Below are 23,270 nucleotides of genomic sequence, written 5' to 3'. Positions count from 1 at the left end.
AACTGTCCAGGAGCAAGCGAGGTGATGATCCCATTCAAAGCTCAGTGGTGGGGCATAATTGGGGCAATCTGAGTTCCCTGATCCACACAGCTCTCATAACTAAACAACACCTACAGACTGTGTGTCCCTATTCGTGTGTCATTCCTCTATGTCCCTTCTCAAATGCCCCATTCCTCCCTATCTGTACTCCAATGCAATAAATTCAGCTTAAAACATAATAGCCCAAACTAAAAATGGACTGTGGGTTTTGAAAATGTACTTTCAAGACTTAAATTATCACAAAACACTGTAAGGTGTGAACAGGTTACTTGTTTGTGTTTCAGTGCTTGACAAAGTCATGCTTCTTATATGATGTTAGGAAAATGTTACATACTAACCAAAACATTATTTTTGGTGTGTTAAATATGAACACATGAACATGTGAAAATAAGGCACATAGTTTAAAACGTGTGTGTGATATATTTCAATTGGCCTGAAAGCGGGCATAGATGTAATGCAGTTAACTTGTGCATGTGTGTCAACAAATTAACAAGGACACGTTAAGAACGTCTTGTCCTGAACAATGGTCTAATAAACGAGCCATCACTTGTACATCCCTCACACTTCAAATGCTCAGCACTCAGAAATAATTATGCAACCTGCAGCGTTTGATGGGTAAACGGGAGGGGTTAATGTGTCTATAAAGAGCGTCATAGGGATTTGGGAGGTGGCACCTTTGCACACTACGAGAAGCAGAACAGAGAGCCTCGTACAAAGGAGCAGCTCCTAAACGTGAGCAATACTTTTGTCAGGTAAGAGTTATGTTTAAGTTTTCTTTCATTTCCTGCATTGATTGTAAAGGGTTTCTGTTGCATGTTGGGGTTGATTAAACGTCCCCAGTGCCATGTATCTCTTAATGTTAATTCCAGTGCTCGAGTGATGTGTCCAGGTGAAATCGTCATTTTCAGTTTTTGGACGATGCTACAGCGGTTTTTGGTGTGGGATCAGGGCGGTCCTAGGATTTGCAGGGCCCAAGGTGCCAAAATATGCCGGTCCCCCTTATTTGCATAAATAGTGACATCAGTGGTTTTATAGAACATTATATCAAAGCATTAATCTTTCATAAGCAAAAGCATAATGTTAGGATACATTAAAAATAGTTACTATCAGTATGTCTGTAAAGTGTGATCTGGAGAACATGAGATTCATTCTAACTGCTAATATTTCCCTATGTGACAATATCAAGTGTCAGGCTTTTTTTGAAGTATCAGACAGTGTGAGCTGATTACCTTGTGCATTTGTCTAATTTTGGCAGATAAGGCATAGTGAGATAAAAGGATTTGCCTGGATGCACACACTTTGGTTAAGTGGCAAAGCCAGGATTTGGGACCAGACTGCAATTCAGGCACTTGAGCACATCTCATCATCATGACAGAAATGTTGTTTGCAAAAGGACTCTTTGAAAATGATTTTGGAAAACACCACCTGGTGATATGGTGACTTTGATTTGCTAACTGAAGTTAACCGCTGATTGTTTCACATTTGTTTTTATTTTTATCGTGTGGATTTATTCGACCATATTGCATTGTAGCAATATGCTTTTATTTCAGAAGTTTCAGATAAGGAACATGTGGATTGTGAAATAAAACGAAACTCCAAGCAGCTTCCAAGTCTGTCATGTCAGGGTAGGAATTGTTCCTGGGGCAGACCATGCAGTATGTGTCTAATGCAGAATTGCATAATAGTGTGATAGAGCGTGTATACCTGAGAGGTCTTGAGACAGTGATAGGAAGCAATTGTGCTGGTCTTTAAAAGCTAACATAATTAACAGAGCTCAAGTTCTAAAGAAAGTGCGGGCGCTCAATAATATACACTTTGGAATCATAACATGGGGCAGAGGGCACTATTCCACGCATTTTCCTTGAACAATTAGGGCAGAAATTTAATTTTGCCTCGCAGAGATTGTGCAAAGTATTTGCATGGGGTGTTCAAACACTGGGCGTGGTTGGGTTTCTGCCTGCTCTCCTGCTGGGTTCAAGCTTGTTGGCATCAGCAGGAGTGTTGCAAAATGAGCAAGTTCTGCTCCCATCAAAATTGGAAGGGAGCCTCATAAGTGGACTGCCTGAAGCGGTCCAAAGCTGTTTTGCAGGCTCGGGTGTGGAAGGGGGAAGGAGAACCTATAGCAAAATGCTGCATAGACAATTCATCATGCTAGGTGACTGTTGCTGAGATGTTATATTTTTATACCTTCTTGCAAATGATATGGCTTTTTTCTGATTCCTGCTGCAACATGTGCTTTGAAATGTGTTGTTCTGACCTGGGCTTGCATAAGGCTCCATAGTTTCACTTGCTGTGGGAATTTCTGCCTCATTTATGTTTTAATTTATTTTAATTCTTAATAACTCGCCCGCAGGCCTCAGGGTACGTCCCACCCAAAATGAAGAGCTAGCATCCATAGATATGTGCAGAACATCTTAAAGTGAAGTATACACATTTAGTTCAACTGACCATTCCCCCTGGGAAGAAAGGTGCAAAAGTCAAATGAGCATTGTTCTTTCAAAAAAATGGATCACCTGCGGAAAACCTAACCAGAGAGAGGAGATTTTCCAATAACTACGCTGGCAAAATATAAAAGGTGCCCACTTTTGATTAAAAAAAAAATATTCTTGGAAAACTAAATCATAATGCGAGACGTGCTTTAATGAAAGGTGATTGAGGTCTTGTGGGTATGTATCTGCACTGGCCACATGACAAGAACAATTTATTTTAATGCCATCCAAAAATAAAAAAAACATCGGAGGGTTTACGTCCGTCCTCTGAAAAACGTGGACGGACACAGTCCACCCACAAGTATCTGTCACTTGTGCTCTGAAAATCAGTACAGTGTTAGAACAAGGTGAAATAATGTTCTGAGTTTCGAGTACTGCAGCCTCTCTTTCCATGTCCTGGGCAAATATTCATGACTCACTTTTCCCATGCTCAACACTAAGTTGGGCTTTCAACAATACTCTGTTTTACAAAGATGACATAAAAAAGCAAAGAAACCATAAATGTACACACACAAACACATAAATCCTTATAGAAATATGCTAGGTAAAAAGTGTACATTTGTGGCATAACTCCCCCAGCTTCAATAGAAGACTACAAATACCAGAATGCATTCCATAGCAGGTGAAAAACAGCATGTGGGTTTTGAAAATGTACTTTAAAGACTCATAACAAAAGGTAATGTTGGACAATTTACTTGTTTGTGATTCAGTGTTTGACAAAGGCATGATTTTTATATGATGTTAGGAAAATATTGCATTCTACTAAAAACAAACACTTTTTGATGGGCTAAATATGTACATGTGAAAATAAGGCAGATAGTTTAAACTGTTTTGTGTCATAAGTTTAAATTGACCTGCAGGAGGGTATAGATGTAATTCAGCTAGCTGATGCTTTATGCCTGTTTTCTGAATGAAAATGAGCCTTTACATTTCATGACTTATAAGTCACTTACACTTTAAATTATCTGCTTGAAGAAAGAACATGATAAGCAGGAATTATGGGGCACCCATGACAGAGTGGCACTGGGGAACGGGGCACAGTCCGCCTATACCTCGAGCCAGAGATGCCTGGGAACTATGTGCATAGGTCAGAGTGTTGCATTGCACATATTTGTGTGATGTGTGTGTGGGATCTAGTCACTTTCAGGAACAACCTGGGTTACTATGATTCTCAAGCCCCAACAGGGTATGGGGTGGGCATGGCTGGTAACAGCCTGCCAGCCTGAGCCATGGTAGTGCTGAGCAAAGCCAGAAACTCAGGGAGGACTGTTGTCCTTTACCGGCCATGTCTGCCCCCAGTCCATGCTAGGGAGAATTCTCATTCTATGGCTAATTTCCCTTCCCTAGTGAGTCCTCAGCAGCTTTGCTGGATTTCTGGAGTTTAATTTTTTTCCACCTGGGAAGAGTGTGAGCTTTTCCCCCACTATTGTGGACCCTGGAGTACACCACTTCAGTAGCCCCACTCTTTGTTACACAGCACCTTCCGTGCAGTGACATAGGGGTTGTCTCTTAGACTTCCCACCAACTCAATTTTCTGGGGCTGACTACTGTCCCCCAGAAAAGGGTAAAGTTGCCATCAACTTTACCTAGTCACTTTTACCACGGATCCAGTACACCCCATCTTATATGGAGTATTGGAAAAGATTAATTCATAGCCCTTTGTAACTGTGCCTCTTGGAGCATTGTTTTGCTCCCTTAACATTAAGACTTGGCTGGTGGCAGTGGTATCTATACTAATATTCCTACCGCGGTTAAATTACATAACATGGTAACATTTTAGGCTATTTTAGCAGCCTCGAACTTTAAACCGACTTGCCCAAATACTTTTTATTTCGGCTCTGGTTGGGTTTAAACGCCATTTCTTTTTGTTAACATCCTTCTTGGGTCTTTCTTTGCTCGGCAATCTAGGTTAGCCGACCTTTGGCGGGCTTCTGACCAGCCCTCTTTTGGTGTCTGGGCATCTAGGTGGGCTGAATGTGAGGGAGGGGTGTAGTCACCCCCTGCACAGGGTCTCCTTGAAGACCCAAGTCGCACTTTGAGTTGATTGGCTGAGGTGGTTGTCTGAGCTGGACAACCCCCGTACTGAGTTATTGACAGCCAGGCTGTGTGAAAGGGGAATTTGGCATAAAAGGCACGACTCTTGGGCTAGAAGGCAGAGTCGCCACTGGAACTGCAAAGAATCGAAGAGAAACGGAGAAGAAGACGGCTGCTGCAACCCTGAGTCCCGGTGAAGCCCTGCTGCAGTCCTGAGCTATCTACCTTTCAATGACAAGAGAAGATCCAGTCCGGAGTCTTCTTCACTTGAGTCTGGTGGGATCAACCAGCTCACCCTTTCTTCAGTCAGAGAATCCTCTTCTGGGTCGAAAACACTGCTGTGCTGTAGTGGTCCAGATAGCCATCAGCAGAGCCCTCTCCTGATTTAAAAGAGCGCACATTTTATTCATTGTTGTCTTTTTTGCTGCTGCTGACCTCATCACTGGGTAGTGCAGATCGCTCCAGAGGTCCTCCTTCTTGTCTGCACGACTGAAGCCGCAGGTACCGTGCGTCTACAGGAACTACCAGGAACAACTGCCGTGGCACCAGCTTTTCTCCAACGGAATAAGTTACTGTGCACATTTGGTCGTTCTCTCCGTCTGACCATCCGGAATCGGGGTGAACCCTTTTCCTCCTCGAAGATTTGTCCTTTCTCCCTTCCCTCTTATAACTTTTCCTTCCATCTGACAATATCTAAGTACTGTTGGCGTCTCGAATCTCGAACAGTTCAACGTGTGATCCTCGGTACTGAGCATCTGCTCCAATGACACTGGTGCAGGCCTATTGACTGTAATCTGTATCTTTGAATGAGTCCTCCGATTCCCTTGCCTTGACAAAAGTATTGCCTGTGATTTTATCCACTTTTCCCTTGTTTGAAATTATAATGTACAAAGTGTGTTTTAACTTTGTGAGCATCTCTATTCGCGGGTACGTGTTAGTATCGCAACACTGGTCTGTCAAATTCTAATGTACTTACCTTGAATTTGCTGGAACAAGTGGAATTGGCTGTGTGTAGTGTATTTTATGTGTGGTTTTGAATTTATAGAAGTGAAGTGTTTTGTGAACAGATGGTTTAAAATAAATGTACTTATATTTTTTACCTGAAACCTTGAGTCAGTGTTTGCTTGAGTCACAGGAATTGTGGTCCTTTGTGTAATCTCTACTACTGCTCATTTACTCTTGAGATAAGTCTGGCTGCTCTGCTACTGCTACCATTTCAACAGTGTAGTATGTACCAAAGTTTAACTTGTATTACCACTTGTAGTCTTAATTGTGTGTAGTGGTCCCTAAGGGCACTGCACAGGATTCTGCCTAACAGTCCCCCAGCCGGGGCGTGAAAGCCATTTGCAACCCGGTGTTCATCCGGGGTGCGAATGGCTTTCCTTTTTTGCCTTCAGGGGATTTGTGCTGCTTGCGCAGTCAAACTCCAAGTGGAAAAAAAATGAAATAAAGATGGCTGCTGCCATAAGGAAAAGGAAATACGTCTAAAACAGGCTCCCTGTTGCTTCCCTACATAAAGAAAAGATATTGCGCCACCCAGCAAAGGGCCTTGGGTGGCTGGAACAGCATGCTAGGAATGTGTATTTTCTAGTGCTGTTCCAGCCACCTCATTGGCCAATGCCCCCTCCCCCCCAGGTGTGAATTTCCTTTATACCAATCTAATTTTTTCTGATATTGCCTGTGTTTGTCATTGCCATAAGCAAGTGGCAGAGCTGCGAGGTTATGAAGTATTCTTTTCTTGAATACATGATTTTCATTAATGATGCATAGGGTTAACTGCTGCTCTTTTTTAGAAATGTTTCCTTTGGGTTGGCTGAAATTCCTAATTGTTCCCAACCAAAATGTATTTTCTGACAGGTTTTAGTGTTTCCTGTATCTGTTTTATGGGTTTCATTATCAGTTGGGCAGCAATGGTGGAAACATGCATTCCACAAATAGGGATGGAAATGTATTTTTACTGAAATACCAAATATAAAATGTAAGAACTTGAAGGGCCTATTTTAAAATAAGAAAAAGTGTAACTTTGTACTGTTGTCCCCTCCATGCAATGTTCGTCATTTGCTCGTTCAAGAAAGTGTTAACAGGCAAAGTTGCCTACACAGTTTTTACTCAATCTTATCTAAGTGAGATTCTTGACTTTCCATTGTGTGGGCTCAATGAGGACCCCTAACAAGCTCTCCATCTCTTGAGACTCCAGGCTTGACAACTCATCCATCTACCTTGAACTGGTTTGGCTACATCTCCCAGAGAGGTCTCTTTCACTAAACTAGTTTGGCCTTCCATACATCTGTCCACCAAGCCAGAGTATAGAAAATGTACAGCGGTGGGATGACCCTCTCCACTTAACAAGCAATTGTTCAGTGTGGAAGATCAGGTATTGGGTACCTCAGTGTTGTCCACTGGTGAAGCATATGAATGACACTTACACAGTACACTGTGATTTGTGATTTCCTTGTAGTTGCTACTATAATTGATAGCATGGAGACAATCACATTCTCTTTCTTAAGTTATTCTAAAGTAGATCACTTAAACAAGTTGTGTGGTGACAAAGGCCCAACAGTCTTTGGCACCAAAGCTGCATGAATTGTTAAGATCCTGCTTTTTCAACAAAAAAAAAATAAGGGTGTACCTCCCCTAACTAATGGTTCTGGTAGTGAAGCTGAGGCTGGACCCAGCATAAGTAATGGAGTTGCTGCCACTGTATCTAATGTTGATCAGGATGAGGAGGAGAAGGGTGAATCTTCTGGATTTTTGTCTGTAGCAACCTCAGAGGCTGAGGCCATTTTTGATCTGAAAAAGGAGAGACTTACGGGGTAATTCATGGAATAAATGTGCAGCGAAAAAGGGGGCGCAAGCGTAAAAATTCCAGCGCACATGTGCGAAACGTGCGCTTGCGCACGTTTCCCTATTCCTGGAATACATTGCGTGTGGCTTACCTGAGACCTGTGCCGAATCCGCACGGCTTCCACATGTCATTGCGACTTCACGGAAGCACTGCGCGAGATGTCCAGAGAAGGCGCACCAATCCAGCGCACACACCTAAAAAGGGGACGGAACACACGGAATGGGGAACAACACGTGAAAATGTGGGTGTTACGGGGGAAGTACCGCTGCAAAATCTTCACAACACCCACACCCGCTAACAGCACGTATTCATGGAATCCAAGAGGGCAAACCCACGCGTGCCAAAAGACGTGCAAAGCCAGAAACATGTACGCCAGGCGAAAGCTGGCGTAAGCGCCCCTGCGTAGCATAAAAGTGCACACAAACAATAAACAAGCATATACAGCTACAATGAATGTACAATTTCTTGCAGCAGTGATCGTGGGACACCGCAGGAGGAGGAGGATAGCCAGGCCCCACATTTTCCTACCCAGGACCAGCCTTATTGTGATGCCTGATGACCAGGTCTATGGTAGGTATAGGTTTCCACCTCATATCATCTTAGACCTGGTCACTGAGTGGGAGGATGACCTCACATCGCCCACCCTGTGCTCCCAAGCACTGAGCCCCTTGGAAAAGGTGCTCAATGTCCTACATGTTTTGGCCACTGTGTCATTTCAGCGGTCAACTGCCAAAGTGAGGGGCGTCTCAAAGCCCACGCAGTCACGCTGCCTACACCAGGTGTTAGCAATCATGACTGTATACCCCTCATTCCGCAGGTACATATACATGCCCAGAACACCTGCAGAAAGGTTGCCATGGTCCAGGACTTTTACGGGGTGGCACACTTACCCAAAGTGCTTTGTGCCATTGATTGCACACATGTGGCCCTATGTCCACCTATGGCTACTAAGCACATCTATCGCAACTGCAAGCACTGGCATTCCATCAACGTGCAGGTAGCATGCAATGCCAAGGGATTCATCTCCTCTGTCTATGCAAACTATCCAGGGTCCACCCATGACAGTTTTATAGTCAGAATGTCAGCCCTAAACCGGGACATGGAAGCTGGGAGGCATGGCACCACATGGCTCATCAGTGAGTACAAATGCCTATGCATGTTTATTTTTATGTTTATTCATTTATATTGCGCGCCAGACCCGAGGGTATGAGGGCGCAGGAGCATCAAGGATATTCTCAGCTTGGTTACAGTGCTGTACAGTAATTTACATTGTGTACAAGGGTTAGGGCAGTTGAGATAAATCCAATGATAAACAGTTTACCAGTATACATATTTACATAATTTGCAGTGGCAAGGTACATTAACGGTGATTATTCTTTATCCACTGAATGTAATTGTGTCTGAAGTGGGGGTAGGTTTGGGGTGTCCTTAAGGAGGGTGGCAGGGAGTTCGAGTGTTGGGCTGCTTTCACCTGGAAACGGTTACTGCCCGTTTTGATTTGTTTGAACCTGGGAACTGTGAGCAGGTTGGCATTAGCAGTTCTGGTGGGCCTGTTAGGGGTGTATCTTTTTATTCAGTCGGCCAAGTAGTGGGGGGCTGCATTGTTGAGACATTTGTGTGTTAAGGAGGCTACTTTGAGCAGGATTTTGTCGGTGGTAGTGAGCCAGTTATGGGCTCTCCTGACGTTGGAAATGTGTTATCTCTTGGGGATGCTAAGGGCTGCTCTGAGAGCATTGTTTTGCAAGGTCTGGATTTTCTTTGTAACATATTTGTTGGCTCCTACGTAAAGGGCATTACAGTAGTCCAGTTTTGATAGTACAAGGGTTATGGTTAGGGTAATGCGGGTCTGGGTGGATAGGAAGGGTATAGTGGCTCTTATTAGCTTACATGTGTGAGCTGTAGAGGAGGCCATGGAACTAACCTGTTCGAGGAAGGAGGGGGAACAGTCTAGCAAGATTCCAAGGGTTTTCACTTCCTTGGCTACCTTGATAGAGTTGCCATCTATGATGAAGCTGGTGTAGTTGTGATCCAGTTTGTTTTAAGTTCGGGGTAGATCCGAGGATGATGAGTTTGGTCTTGTCATCATTCAGGCATAGACTGTGGGAGGCCATCCATGCCTGGATGATGAGGTACACAATGTTCACCAAGGCCAAATCCTTGTTGTAATCTCCCGTCAACGGGATGAGGATCTGGGTATCATCGGCATAATTGGTGTAGGTGATTCCCAGACCATTAGGATCATCAAACAGGGGCTTTGTGAACACATTGTACAGTGTGGGAGAGACGCATGATCCCTGAGGGACACCGCAGGTGATAGGGATGGGGTCAGCAGATGCTGAAGAGGAGAAGACGTGCATGGATCTGTTACTCAGGAACAACTCAATCCAACCGAGTCCAGGTGGTTACATAGAATTTTATGATCTACTAAATCAAATGCTGCAGAGAGGTCTAGTAGGAGCAGTAGGGCAGTATACCCATTATCTCTCAAGATGTCGATTTGATTGTCAGATTCCCATCAGATGGTTTAGTTTGAGGTATTTTTGTATTTGAAGATAAGCTGTCTTATCTAAAATTTTGAGCAGGAAGGGGACAGTGGTGATGGGTCTGTAGTTAGTGGGTATAGAGGGGTCTAGGGAAGGTTTTTTGAGTGGAGGGAGAACCCAGGACTCTTTGAGATTGTGGGGGATGATGCCAGAGGAGAAAGAGGCGTTAATGAGTTTAGTGATGAATGGTGAGAGGTCTCTTGCCGCATCTTTAATGATTTGTGAGGGGCAAGGGTCACCCTGGCAATTTGACGGTTTGAGACTGAGGATGATTTTTCTACTTCTAACATGGAGACTTTGGAGAAGCTGAAGCGTGTGAGTGGGTTGGGTATAGGGAACTGGGGTGTAGGGCAATGGGGAGAGTTAGTGGAGTTAGTTGGGTTAGTTAGGGATGCTTTCTTGTTGATTTTGATTTGTAGGCCTGCAACTTTGTTGCAGAGGGCATTTTGGACACTAGTGCACCATTGTTTGTCTTTCACACGTGTGTCTAGGATTGGGACAGGTGTTTCTAGCTCAATGATGATGGTAAACAATTCCTTAGTACTGGATTTGGCTTGAGACATTCTCAGGTTATATGATTCTTGTTTAGCAAGCATGATTTCTTTTTTGTATGTGGAGGCTATTTTATTGAGGATCAACTTGTTATTGTCTGTGGGAGCTTGTCTCCAGGCTTGTTCCTTTTTGCGTTTCTCTAATCTAAGAGCTTTTAAGTGTGTAGAGAACCAAGTGTTCAAGTGTTTTTTCGATTTGCTTTTTCTTTTTAGCGGTGCAATAGAATCTAAGGTCTGAGTGCATGATTTTGTTGTAGCCTTCTACAAGATGGTGTGGATAAGCGGTAGCTGAGAGTTGGTTCAAAGTCGGGAGAATGAGCGGGATGAGTTTTTGCACTGTGATGTCTTTTTTGTTTCTCGTAGGGATAGCTGTGGCGACTAAGTTGTTGGTGATGGGGCTTGAACCTTCGAGGGTGAAGGTAAGGAGATGGTGGTCTGACCATGGTTGAGGAGAGTTGGCGGCGAAGTGGGCCTCACAGTTATGGTCCGCTACCCAATCAAGGGTTCTCCCTTTGTTGTGGGTAGGGTTGGACACTCTTTTGGTGAAGCCTAATTCTGACAGGGTATTGTTAATGAGGGTGGTCTGGGGGTCTTTAAGGTCTTTGAGGCCTAGGTTAATGGCACACACAGACAAATAGACAAACCCAACTAATGACAACCATTCTCAACTCCCAAGGGGACAGTGCCTACCCTCTGAGCACCTACATGATGACGCCAATACAGAACCCCACCACACCACCCCAGGTAAAATACAATGCAGCCCATATTGCAACCCGGGGCATAGTGGAGCACACCTTCGGAGTGCTCAAGTCACGTTTTCGCTCCCTTGACAGCTCTGGTGGACAGCTACTACATGCACCCCCAGTGGTGTGCAGTATCATTGTGGCAGCATGTGTCCTGTTAATGTTAATGTTAAAGGACATTTGTACCGCGCACTATCACCACCGTAGTGGTACCTTGGCACTCTGGCAGCTCTGAAAAGGGAGAGGGGGGGTTGAGTTAGTGGGAGGAGGCAGGAAAAATGCAAGAGAGCAGTGATGTGCTGTTGGCGGCCTCAGCCCGGTGAGTCCGTAGGCTGGGCCTGGGGTGTTTGCGGCCGGTAGTCGTCGTGTACTGTTGTGCAAGGCTATGTGTGTTTTGTTTTGTTGTTGCAATGTAGTGAAGTTTGTGCGGTTTGTAGTGCTGTAGGTTTTGGTTGTGCTTGGTTTTGAGTTTGAGAGGTGTATGCAGAAAGGGAAGTTGTTAGTAGGGTTGGCTAGTTTGCATCTCTATCCTGAAATGAAGCGCTCGGCTTGCGTAGTCTCCCCTGTTCCGGCTCTGTCCTGATCTGGGTCTGACTGGTCTACAGGTTCCTTACTCCTCTGGCCCCCACCTTCAACATGCTCTCTCGTGGCTCCTCTTATCCTCCATTTAGACTCTAGTGGCCAGTGCATCTGCTAATGACAACCTCTCAGGTAGTGTGGGGATTGTCAATGTCTCTATAATTCCACCCCAACGTGCTACTTGGCGGTAATTAAATTACGGTGCGGGCGAAGGAGTTGCTGGGATTGTCTGGGTCAGTTGACTCAGTCTCCGTGTGTGCCGCCTGTGTTCCTGTCTATCCGATGTCACCCCTCCAGCTGCCGTGGGCTTTACTCTCCCCGGTCAGGGATGTCCACATCTTTTTGGTTTAGTTATCCTTTTTTACCAGTTTCGTTTTTCAGGTTTAGTCTGTGGTGTTACAGAGCCAGGTTTTTAGTGATTTCCTGAATTTTAGGTGATCTTCAGTGTTTCTTATTTCCTTTGGGATGTTGTTCCAGGTTTTTGCGGCTAAGTGGTAGAAGGAGATGCCTCCAAGTTTTTTCTTGAGGTATGGTTTGAGTTCCAGGAGGGGTCTCGTTGGTTTGTAGACTGTTATTTTCTTTTGTAGGGATTCTGCTCCTTGTCCACTGATTGCCCTGTGCGTTATGCACATTGTTTTGAAGGTGATGCGATGTTTAACTGGGAGCCAGTGTAGGGTTTTTAGGGCTGGAGTGATGTGATCTCTTCTGGATAATTTGAGGAGTAGTCTTACTGCTGCATTTTGGATCCGTTGCATTTTCTTCAGGAGGTATTCAGGTATTCCGAGGTAGAGGCTGTATGCATAGTCCATTTTAGACATGATTAGGGCGATGATAGTGAGTGTTTTGTGCGCGAAGGAGAGGAAAGGTAGAATTCTTCTTGCCGTCCGGAGGAGGTAAAAGCATTTCTTAACTGTTGCATTTATTTGTGGCTCCAGGGTTAGGTTGTTGTCCATTAGGACTCCCAGATTGTTTACTACCTTCGATGGTGTTGGTGTGTTTCTCGTTTCCGTAGGCCATGGGATGGTGGTTTCGTTCTCTTGGTCTTTGGATACGATCATGATTTCTGTCTTTCCTGGGTTGATTTTCAGGTTGTTGGCATCCATCCAGTCGAAGGCTTCTTTTAGACAGTCGGTAAGGGATGAATGGTCGGCATCAGTGTCTTTGGTTTTGTATATGATCTGAGTGTCATCTGCGTAGTTGTAACATGTAATGTTGTATTTTTTGAAGATTCTGATGACTGGAGTCTGGTAGATGTTGAAATATAGTGGAGATAGTGAGGATCCTTGTGGTACTCCACAGTTGTTAACTCGTGGAGTGGATTTGAAAGGTTTTATCCTGCACAACGTTGCAACATGGCAGGGCGTACCGGTGGACATGGTGGTGCCCCCACATCCCCAACCACACTCACGGCCGCTGCGCATGGGAGTGCAAAGGGCAAGTGGTGAGGCAGCCCGTACCCAGCTTGTGGCTACATTTGTCAACTAAAATCCCACCCCTGCAGAGTGCACACAGGCCTGGCACATTCCAGTTGACAATCGATGATGACAAATGGAAGGACAGTCAACTGTCACAACCATACCACCCTGAGAAGGTGTCCTTGGAAGAGCTACATTGTGTGCATCCCTAGCTACTTAAACAAAAACAATCCTGCATGACCAAAAGGCACACATGCAAGGTACATAATCTACCACCCCCATGCAAAACAGCACATCCAAATCCATGTATGTCTCCTAAACCCTCCCAAACCCTATGTCACCCGCCAGACACACAATGCCATGGCATGCAATGTGAAAACTCCTAAATAATTGCACAACACATGATACAACTGTCACAAAGTGCACCGTGACAAATGGAAACAGGCCGGAGACAATTCCCTCTGACACAGAATCTGACGAAATGACCGACCAAAAATGTCCGACCCATACTAAAACGACGTAAATACATGCCACCAAAGATTCAAACACCCACATTTTGAACCTTTGGTGGAATGCCTTTGAGGTAATTAAAAAAGAACACAAAAAAAATGTGGATGCTGCGGGGATGTCCCATGCAACACCCCACTCACTACACTACACAGTATAGTGAGCAGGGGTTGTGGGGTGGAACCCTCTGCACCTGCCAAAAAAAAGAAAAATAAAGGAGCCTGCAGCACTGATCCCCGATCAGGGAAGTGAAAGTGAACTGGTGCTGCAAGGACACATAATGTCTCAGAAGATAAGTAGGGTGTGCGTGGGGGTATAATGGGGTGGTGTCGGGGGTGGGGGTGAGTTGTGTGTGTTTTGTGGGTGTGGGTGGCAGTGTAGGATTGTAGGGGTATTCAATGCATATGTCCATGGGAAATGTATGAACCATCAGTGTTGCGTACATTTCTCATTAGAACTTCTCAGCAACGCAAAAATCACACTGATCCCCTGACACATCAAAGCAAACCCAACACAGGACTATTTACTCACCAGCATAACATATCATGAACACAGGACCCAACAGTGACAATGTCCGACAGTGGCCAATCACTATAGCACAAGTGTCTCAATGTGACATTGCCACCAAACGGCCACCTTCCATCTTGAGTGTGTCTCTGACAGCTAAAGGGGGCATGGTACTACATAAAGCATGAAGTGCATCAACAATGTAGACATGCAAGGCAATACATGAATAAGGAACATGAAACATGCACATTTAACAATATATAAACCACAATGCAGGCCAACCATGCCCTGGAGAAACCATCATGAATCCCCACCAGGGGTGTATACACAGGTTGGACTTCAGACTGGCCACAGATATGACGGAAGCCCAATGCCTTTGTGTAAGTTACTGTCACACAGTGCTATCCATGCGAGCCCATGGAAAGGGGAAGCAGGAGTGGAATATGTGTCTGGACCCCAAACCACCAACACGCGACAAGCCTGTATGGGCCCAGCTGGAGCACACAGTGGATGCCTTTGGCTTCCACACAAAGCAACATACTGTTACATGAATGCACAATAGACAAAATAAGAAAAAAGAAAAATGGTGTTAGGCAGAATCACCTGCAGTACCATTTGGGAACACTACAGGCAATTAAGACTACAAGTGTAAGCACAATTTCACCTTTGGTACAAGCCTCTACTACACAGTAAAGTGGTAGCGATGGCTGAGCAGCCAGACTGCTCTCAAGAGTTTAAGTGAGCAGTAGAACAAGTTACACAAAGGACCAACCAATACAGTGTTTCAAATATACACTTACTCATGGTTTCTTGGTAAAATAGTATACATTGATTTACTCAGTAAGTTAGAAAACATTACACTAGCATAAGCAGCTCAATATCACACACTAATAAACCACAAAAATACAACCGGTAAGTAAATGAACAAGTTTAGCTCCAATGAAGTGGGAGCAACATGGCACTTCAGATACTTATTAAAGGAGTAAAAATACAAGTTTATAAAAATAGACAGCCTAATTACATTCATAGGCAGGACAAAGGGTTTCAGTTATCTACAACCAGCAATTCTTCTCATAGGCCTGGCCCAAAGTCAATGTTTCAGAGGCTTTGTATAGGATAGCACAGTTCTGGTAGATAACGGTTAAGTCTTTGCCACTGAGTTTAGAAGAAATTGGCTCGGCGAAAAGTTTGACAAACATTTAGGGAAGGACAAGCCTTCATAGTTGAGGAAAGTTTCATGCACTTTCTCCATGGCCAAAAAGATTTACGGACCGCGTTTGCACAGTACCTTGTTGATGAAGAAGAGCTGTAGCTGAGGTAGTTGTTCCTGGCAGTTCAAGCAGATCTCGCTGTTCCTTAGCTTAAGTCGTGGGGACAAGAAGGAGGACGTCGGAAGATTCCTGCGCTGCCCAAGGATGTGGCCAAAAGCGTTAGCAAGACATCGGTTTAAGGTGTGAGTGCCTTAAAGTCCACAAGCTGGTTTCCTTCCCTCTGGCTATCTAATTTTCAACAGCACTCTGATGAAAAGTCGACCAGTTGGCGACGGTTTCTAGGTGGCGTGCAAGTTGGTTGTTCCCACCAAACTCAAGGGAAGAAGTTAACCTTGAAGGGCTTCTATGTTGATTAAGTTTCAGGCAATTCGGACCTGCAGCAGGACTTCACCGGTCAATATACACTTTCTCATGGTTTCTTGGTAAAAGAGTATACATTGATTTACTCAGTAAGTTAGAAAACATTACACTAGCATAAGCAGCTCAATATCACACACTAATAAACCACAAAAATGCAACCGGTAAGTAAATGAACAAGTTTAGCTCCAATGAAGTGGGAACAACATGACACTTCAGATACTTATTAAAGGAGTAAAAAGACAAGGGTATACGAATAGACAGCCTAAATACATTCATAGTCAGGGCAAAGGGTTTCAGTTATCTACAACCAGCAATTCTTCACATAGGCTTGGGCCAAAGTCAATCCTTCAGAGTCTTTGTATAGGATAGCATAGTTCTGGTAGTAACAGTTATGTATTTGCCACAGAGTTTAGAAGAATTTGGCTAGGCGAAAGGTTTGATGAATGTTTAGGGAAGGACAAGCCTTCAAAGTTGAGGAAAGTTTCACACACTTTCTCGATGGCTGAAAAGATTTCCGGACCGCGTTTGCACAGTACCTTGATAATGAAGAAAGCTGTAGCTGAGGCAGTTGTTCCTGGCAGTTCAAGCAGATCTCGCTGTTCCTGAGCTTCATTCATGGGAACAAGAAGGAGGACGTTGGGAGGTTCCTGCATTGCCCAGGAACGAGGCCGAACGCTGTAGCAAGACGTTGGTGTAAGGTGTGAGTCCCTTAAAGTCCATGAGCTGGTTTCCTTCACTCTGGCTATCCAGTTTTCAACAGCACTCTGATGAAAATTCGACCAGATGGGGACTGTGTCCAGGTGGCATGCGAGTTGGTTGTTCCCACCAAACTCAAGGGAAGAAGTTAACCTTGAAGGGCTTCTCTGTCAATGGAGCAGGGCTTCACCGGTCGTCCAGGAGTTGCAGCAGTCCTCTTCCTTCAGCTCATCTTCAGTTCCTTCGTTCTAGTGGTCGACTCTGCTATCCAAGCCCCAGAGATCTGCTTTTAAACAGCTTTCCCCCATTCATTACAGCTGGCTGTCACTCACACAGCAGGGTGGCTGTCCTTGCCGGACAGCCAACTGACCATTAACGCCAGAGTGCATTGAGGCCTAGGAGACTAAGCACAGGGAGTTTCGGGCACCTCCCTCACATCCTGTCCACCCCAGACACTCAGGCGCCAGAGGAGGGCTTCATCACTGAAGCCCGCCAAAGGCCAATGAACAAAGGGACCAAACCTGGTTTGGCACGCAGAGACAAACACAAGAAGGACTTTTCCGAAAAGAAATGCAGAAAAAAGATGACCAGACTCTGTTTTTACAAACAAGTCTGGGGCGCCATATTGAAAAACATGGCTGACCCGTTTTTTGCTACCGTTGTTAGCGGTCGGGAAACATCATGGCAGTTGATCTAAACCACTGCCACCAGCCATTTAAAGTAGGAAAAGGTAACATTTGACTGTTACATGAGTGTTTTGATTCAGGGGAAGCTAGGCAACCCCTCCAGGACTCTATAGGAAGATATTGTGTGCTGGGTCAGTAAATTTAAAGAAACTAATAAAGTCAATTTAACTTTACATGCTCTGGGAGATATTAGTCAGTCCCAGAGAAGGTATTTAAACCTTGGGAAGTCTGAAAGACATCCCTGTGCCACTGCACTGAAGGTGCTGTGTGACACACAGAAAAAAGATGATGCAACTGGAGTTGTTTTAAAACTCCATAACCAAAGAACACAAAAGTAAAATACACATCAAAATACATCGAAGAGTGGGAAAAAGGTCGCACTCTTCCCAGGTAGAAAAATCAAATCCTAGAAATCCAGCAAATTTGCTGGGAGTCTCAAAAGGTAAGGGAAATTAGGACATGTTGAGAATTCTCCCTAACAAATGGCCATGAAAAAGTGCAGCTAGAGTAGTTCTGAGGGAGATGTTCTCTTTCCTCAGGGCTTCCCTGTGGGCCTCTGCCTCAGCAGCAACAGCTGTCCAGTTAAGCCCGTCTGTCCCTGTTGGTGGCCAACATGTCCAGTCTGTGTGAGCGGCACGTGGACTGCGTTGTCTGCTGCTGGAGCTCCTCTTGCCTTTGTAGGGCGGAGAATGGAATTGGCCACACGTTCCACGCCCTGAGCCATCATCTCACATGATGCCCCGTGTTGCTGTGCAATGGCATACATGGGATTCTCCCACACAGTGTTCCCCGGTGGTTCACGGGCACCGCGGTGCCAGACAGCACACCTGCCCTTGCCACCTGCCCTTGCTGCACTGGCGCTGCCCGTGGCTGCAGGACTGCATTCCTCCGTTAATCTGCTGCCCCAGGAACAGGAGCAACTGGTGTGGAGCATGGCCCTGCATCCATAACCACCACAGGCGGACATACCAACACTGACTGGCCCCTTGAGGGGTATACCCCCACTGCATGTGTGTTGGACAGAACAGTATCCACCGCAGAATCACTCACCTGCGATGGCATGGATGGATCAATATCCGATTCGACATCAGAGGCAAAGAGATCCTCAGAGGTGTACCCAGAGCCAGCCCAGGACAGGATTGTCTGGAGCAACAATGGATGCTCATGGGCTACCACACCACACCCTCCACTGGTGCCTGGTTGGTGCCCTGAACCCTCTACCCTCTCTGCCATCTCCTCATCCTCCTCTGCTCCCAGCGCTTCATCACCTGCAAATAACCAAAAGCACACATGAGCACGCGTGTCAAATGTGAATCCAACACATGTACTGCATGTTGCATAGCAACTGCATCACACACAAACTGCTGCCTGGCATAGACCTTACACAAAAATTACAGATGCCAACAAACAGATGGCACATAGCATAGGCATGGCAGAACTGTCAATCAGCCCCAGATGGAAGTTAAATGATACTGTCCGTGACCCATGTAAAATGCATTTCACCATACAGTACATGTAAATCACTACGGCAAAAAGGACACATGCTACAGTGAAGGAAGGCACATGGATACAGTAATGCTAGGTGACTTTGACATCACACAAGTGACTAGGCATGTAGAAGGCTGAAACAGGGCACAGACGTGTGTGGGTGCAGTGCAGTACATGTGTACAGCCTCAACTATCAATAGAAACACAAACGCAGTAATGTCAATGTTGTGTCATGATGGCACTGTAAGGGCAAGTGCAGTCATCATGTGCAATGTGTTTGCAGTGGGTTGTAGGTATACAGTAAAACCCCCTAATCCCCCTGTCCCCTTTTTGGGGAATGAATGGGAGGCAGTGCATGGATCAGACTGGTGGATCAGAGTACTGTATCGTAGCAGATAGTGTGGGCAGGTGTCAATTGCATCATCTCAGCCATCTGAGACTACAGCAGATGAGAGGACAGAAAGCACAACACATGAGGAATTATCAGAAGTTCACCCAGACACGGAGAAGCTACAACACCAGTTGCAATCATCTCAGCCATCTGAGACTACAGCAGATGAGAGGACAGAAAGCACAACACATGAGGAATTATCAGAAGTTCACCCAGACACGGAGAAGCTACAACACCAGTTGCATAGAGGCAGGGAGGCTGTATCAGAGGGAGGCTTACACTTGACACAGACGAAGACACCCGAAAAATGGCCATGATGAGGAACTGACCCTGAGTGAGCATGAAAGGGATGATTAAATACCATGATACGGATGAAATACCGGAGATTAGTAGCCTGACACGTACCCATAGGGGCCCGCTGGGAATGCACATGGTCCATGAATGAACACTCATGTCCACTGTGAGCCTGTGCCATCTGCACAGTCCAAGTTAGACACCCTGCATCAAGGATAAAGGATGTACCACACAGAACAGGTCTGGCAGAGTAGCAGAGGGAAGTGTGCATATACACAGAATCTGGGGACGGGCCATTGCAGTAGTCCAACATGTTAATCACCAGTACCATAGAGACAGTAAGCTGCTGGGGGACAGAGAGGCAAGGAAGCATGCCTCTCCAAGTTAGACACCCTGCATCAAGGATAAAGGATGTACCACACAGAACAGGTATGGCAGAGTAGCAGAGGGAAGTGTGCATATACACAGAATCTGGGGACGGGCCATTGCAGTAGTCCAACATGTTAATCACCAGTACCATAGAGACAGTAAGCTGCTGGGGGACAGAGAGGCAAGGAAGCATGCCCCTGCAGGGGGCCAGCTTGCAGGGTAACCTCACAGAGATGTCAGCCATGTGACGACATAGACCGAGTGTTGAGTGGAAGATCATCACAGGCTATCCACAAACATATATGGGAGCAAGGATAGGGACAAGAGAGGCTGCCGAGTATTTGGCATGTAAAGAGGGTGCAGTTGTGGTGATGAGAATTGGCTCTGTGTGCAGCACATGGCCTGTATGCAGACTGCACCACAACAAGCACGTATCAGTCAAGTATCACATGGGTCACACATGGCAGTCACAACTACATAGCCTGAACTGGCTGTCAAACACAACACATCACCCAATACACATGGGCTGGACACACATGCATCAACACTCACCGGACATTGCATCATAATCCATCATGTCTCCTACTCCTTGTTAGGAAAGATTTCATAGTTGTATGTAATTTTCCCTCTATGTGTCAATCCCCCAAACTTTTTGCTGCTGTTTAGACACCATTGACTGACTTTGCCAGAGAAGCAAAGCCTTCAGCTGCACTCCTCTGGGCTTTCACTCACTTTTTACGGGGAAACTGACATGCCCTTAAGACAGTCAGTACTGGGAGACTGTGTTTCCCTTAGTCCTTTTCTCATGTTGCAACTTTTGTGCAACATGTAACAAGTGTGCAATGTATTTTACCATACAGCAAACTTTGGTGTATAGTAATTTCCAAAGGCCCTAGACACTCTTGCTGGACTTTTTATAAATGGTGCAGATGTGTCATAGATAGGGCTGGTGGCAGCTATTGTTTCACATTATTTTTAACCCTTTCTTGCCATTTTAACCACGTTAACCGCATTTGGCACAAATAGGTGGCCTGGCTCCAAAATGGCCATGACACAAAGTTCTTTGTCCTGTCCTTTGGCCATCTTGCCCCTTCACTTTCCCCAGGTCGAGTCGACCCGGGCCTTTCCTTATTTGGTCATGCACTTTCCCGCGAATCCCAAAGTTTTTGCAGACTTCTGCATGCCTTGGGTGTCTGCCTCCAGGATGTGGGCTTGGATGTCTGGTCCCAATACACATCCTGGGTGGCAGAGAGTCTGGAGTGCCCTGAATGCATGAGACCACCGTGGTCTGTGATTGGTCCACGTATGGAGTGTGTGTTTGTGAGCAGATCTCCAATTGGGTCCTCTCCATTTTGGTGTGAAGGGAACTTTGGATAAGAGGAGGTTAAAAACACCACTACCAGGTCGATCTCCTGAGTTCTGACTGAAGAAAGGATAGAATACAAGTATCTTGCAACTATGAAACTGAGTCGAGGAACCGCTGGTGACCCGCTGGAAGGTTTGGCACCCTGAGCCCGCTGTCCTCCCACGGGACCCCTCTGCATCTGGTCATCCAAGAAGGTCTGCGATGACACTTTGCCCATTGGAATAGTGGGACCAACTACTCTCGGCACCTTCACCAAACCCTGCAAGTAAGCTTTCTCAGAAGTGTCCCTGGGCCAACCAATGAGCTGACCAGCTTGCGCAGGATCTTTGCTATGTCTCTGCCATTGTTTCGAGGAGGCCCTCAAAACTTGGTATACTGCCAGCCCTATCTCCACAGCACCCTCACACCGAATTTAGTACACTTGGCATTCCCAGGTCTGAAGTGAGACGAGTGCGCCCGGACCTGAGTAAACACGGTTATTGTGTTGCCCTGCTTGTGGCAAAGTCCTTTGAAAGTCTGCTGCATTTGTGATCCTCTTGCCCCTGACGCCTGCTGCAGTGAAGCTGGGTTGATTCATCCACCCAGAGCAGAGAAATTGCCACTGTCCCATTTGAGAATAACCGCTGTATCTCAGGAACTAAAAGGTGCCGAGACGTCCTTTTTGCCACATTCGAACCTGCAAGCGAAGTGGACTGTCCTGCTGAAGTTTGGGTCTCCTTGCATCAGGGACCAGTGATAAATCAATACCCCAACCGGTGGCCCCTAGCGCAAGAGCCAATTTTTATGCATGAGTGGCCCCTGGGGGCCTCTCTCCTGTCCACCGCTATTGCAAAATAGCGACTCCATCCTGAACTATCAAACTGCCTCTGCCTTCAAGTGGAGGTCCTTCTTGAATAGTGGGAACCTATTCTTCATCTCCTCATCCACCTTCCCGAGCTGCTAGAGACCCCTGAAGAGACACTGTTTTGCCCATTGGAACAACTGCATGCGTTTGCATTGCATGTACTATTGAGCACAAGGATCCCCTCTTCTTCGGGCTTGGACTGCCTCTTAGTTATGTAAACTGTCGATGTCGAACTGGGCCTAAAGATTAACTGCACTGCCTGTTTCCTTCCCATCCAGGTTGTCAACATATTTCGTGCAGTCACCCCTTTATATCCTCCTGGTCTTGTTTATACATTGCATTGATAGTGTTGTGTTGATTTACTTAGTATTGCTGTGATTATTGTGCTATGGTCTGAATTACAATGGCCTTGTAATAAAGGTCTATATTTTTGATATAACACCTGTCTGGGAGTAATTTGTAAATGTCCTTGCTCTGTGTGCTCATTGAGGTTTTTAAGTCACCCTCATCGCTCCTGAGACTTAGTCTAGACTGCCTGCCATAGCTACCTTGATTGGTCTGGCTTGTCCAGAGGTTATCCTGTTCAAAGAAACTAGGTTGGCCTTCTGAACATCTGCTCCTCCTGGTCAGAGTTCAGAAATCCTTTTTAACACTCCTTGGAAATGACCCTCATCGATGAACCCTACAACCTGACTGCTTGGCGCAGCAGATGTCACAACTGCTTCAGATACACGTGGCTTGGCCACAGCATCCTTAGCCACACACGCCATGCCCTTCCCAGAACGGAAATCTGCCTGGGAGTCTTCCTGTGCCAATACAGCCAACAGTGGCTGACACCGAGCCTGGGTGGTGGTAGCCACAGCTGCACCTGCAGCTTCCACAACCTGGGGGCTCGTGACAGCAGATGACAATGCCGGTCGGGTCAGACGAGCGCTGGGGATGTCCACAGAAGCTGCATCACCCTGACACGCTGGGGGAGGGGAGGCATAGCTGTCCCAGCATGTGCCTGGACATCCTGCCCCCGTGGACCACCCTGCACATGTCTCCCTATGCAGCCACCTTGGCCTCCCTGGCACATCCCCCACCATGGCCACCCTGACCACGTGCCCCACCGCGACCACCACAGTGAGGTCGCCCAGTTTTGCCACCCTTACCACTTGGTGGCATCCCAGCCATATCACTGATGGACTAGTGCGAATGAAAGGTGCACTTAACAATTGTCCTGAGCAATTGGGGCAAAGGGGGCAGGGTAC

The 23,270-nt window shown here is 46.0% G+C and overlaps 1 protein-coding gene across 1 annotated transcript in view; it reads left to right on the top strand.

Annotated features, from left to right (window-relative positions):
* The first annotated feature begins 726 nt into the window (after positions 1–726).
* The window catches only part of LOC138491508 (alpha-1,4-N-acetylglucosaminyltransferase-like), a 362,266-nt gene continuing 339,722 nt past the window's right edge, over positions 727–23,270 (top strand). The window contains exon 1 of the mRNA XM_069618042.1: positions 727–791. The gene's annotated coding sequence lies outside the window, so the exon portion shown is untranslated. The remainder of the gene's footprint in view (positions 792–23,270) is intronic.

The sequence above is a fragment of the Ambystoma mexicanum genome, chromosome 10 (assembly GCF_040938575.1).
Source record: "Ambystoma mexicanum isolate Mex_15411 chromosome 10, UKY_AmexF1_1, whole genome shotgun sequence".
In the NCBI taxonomy this organism is placed as follows: Eukaryota; Metazoa; Chordata; class Amphibia; order Caudata; family Ambystomatidae; genus Ambystoma; species Ambystoma mexicanum.
The sequence above is the reverse complement of the archived record's forward strand: the minus strand, read 5'-3'. Positions and strand labels throughout refer to the sequence as shown.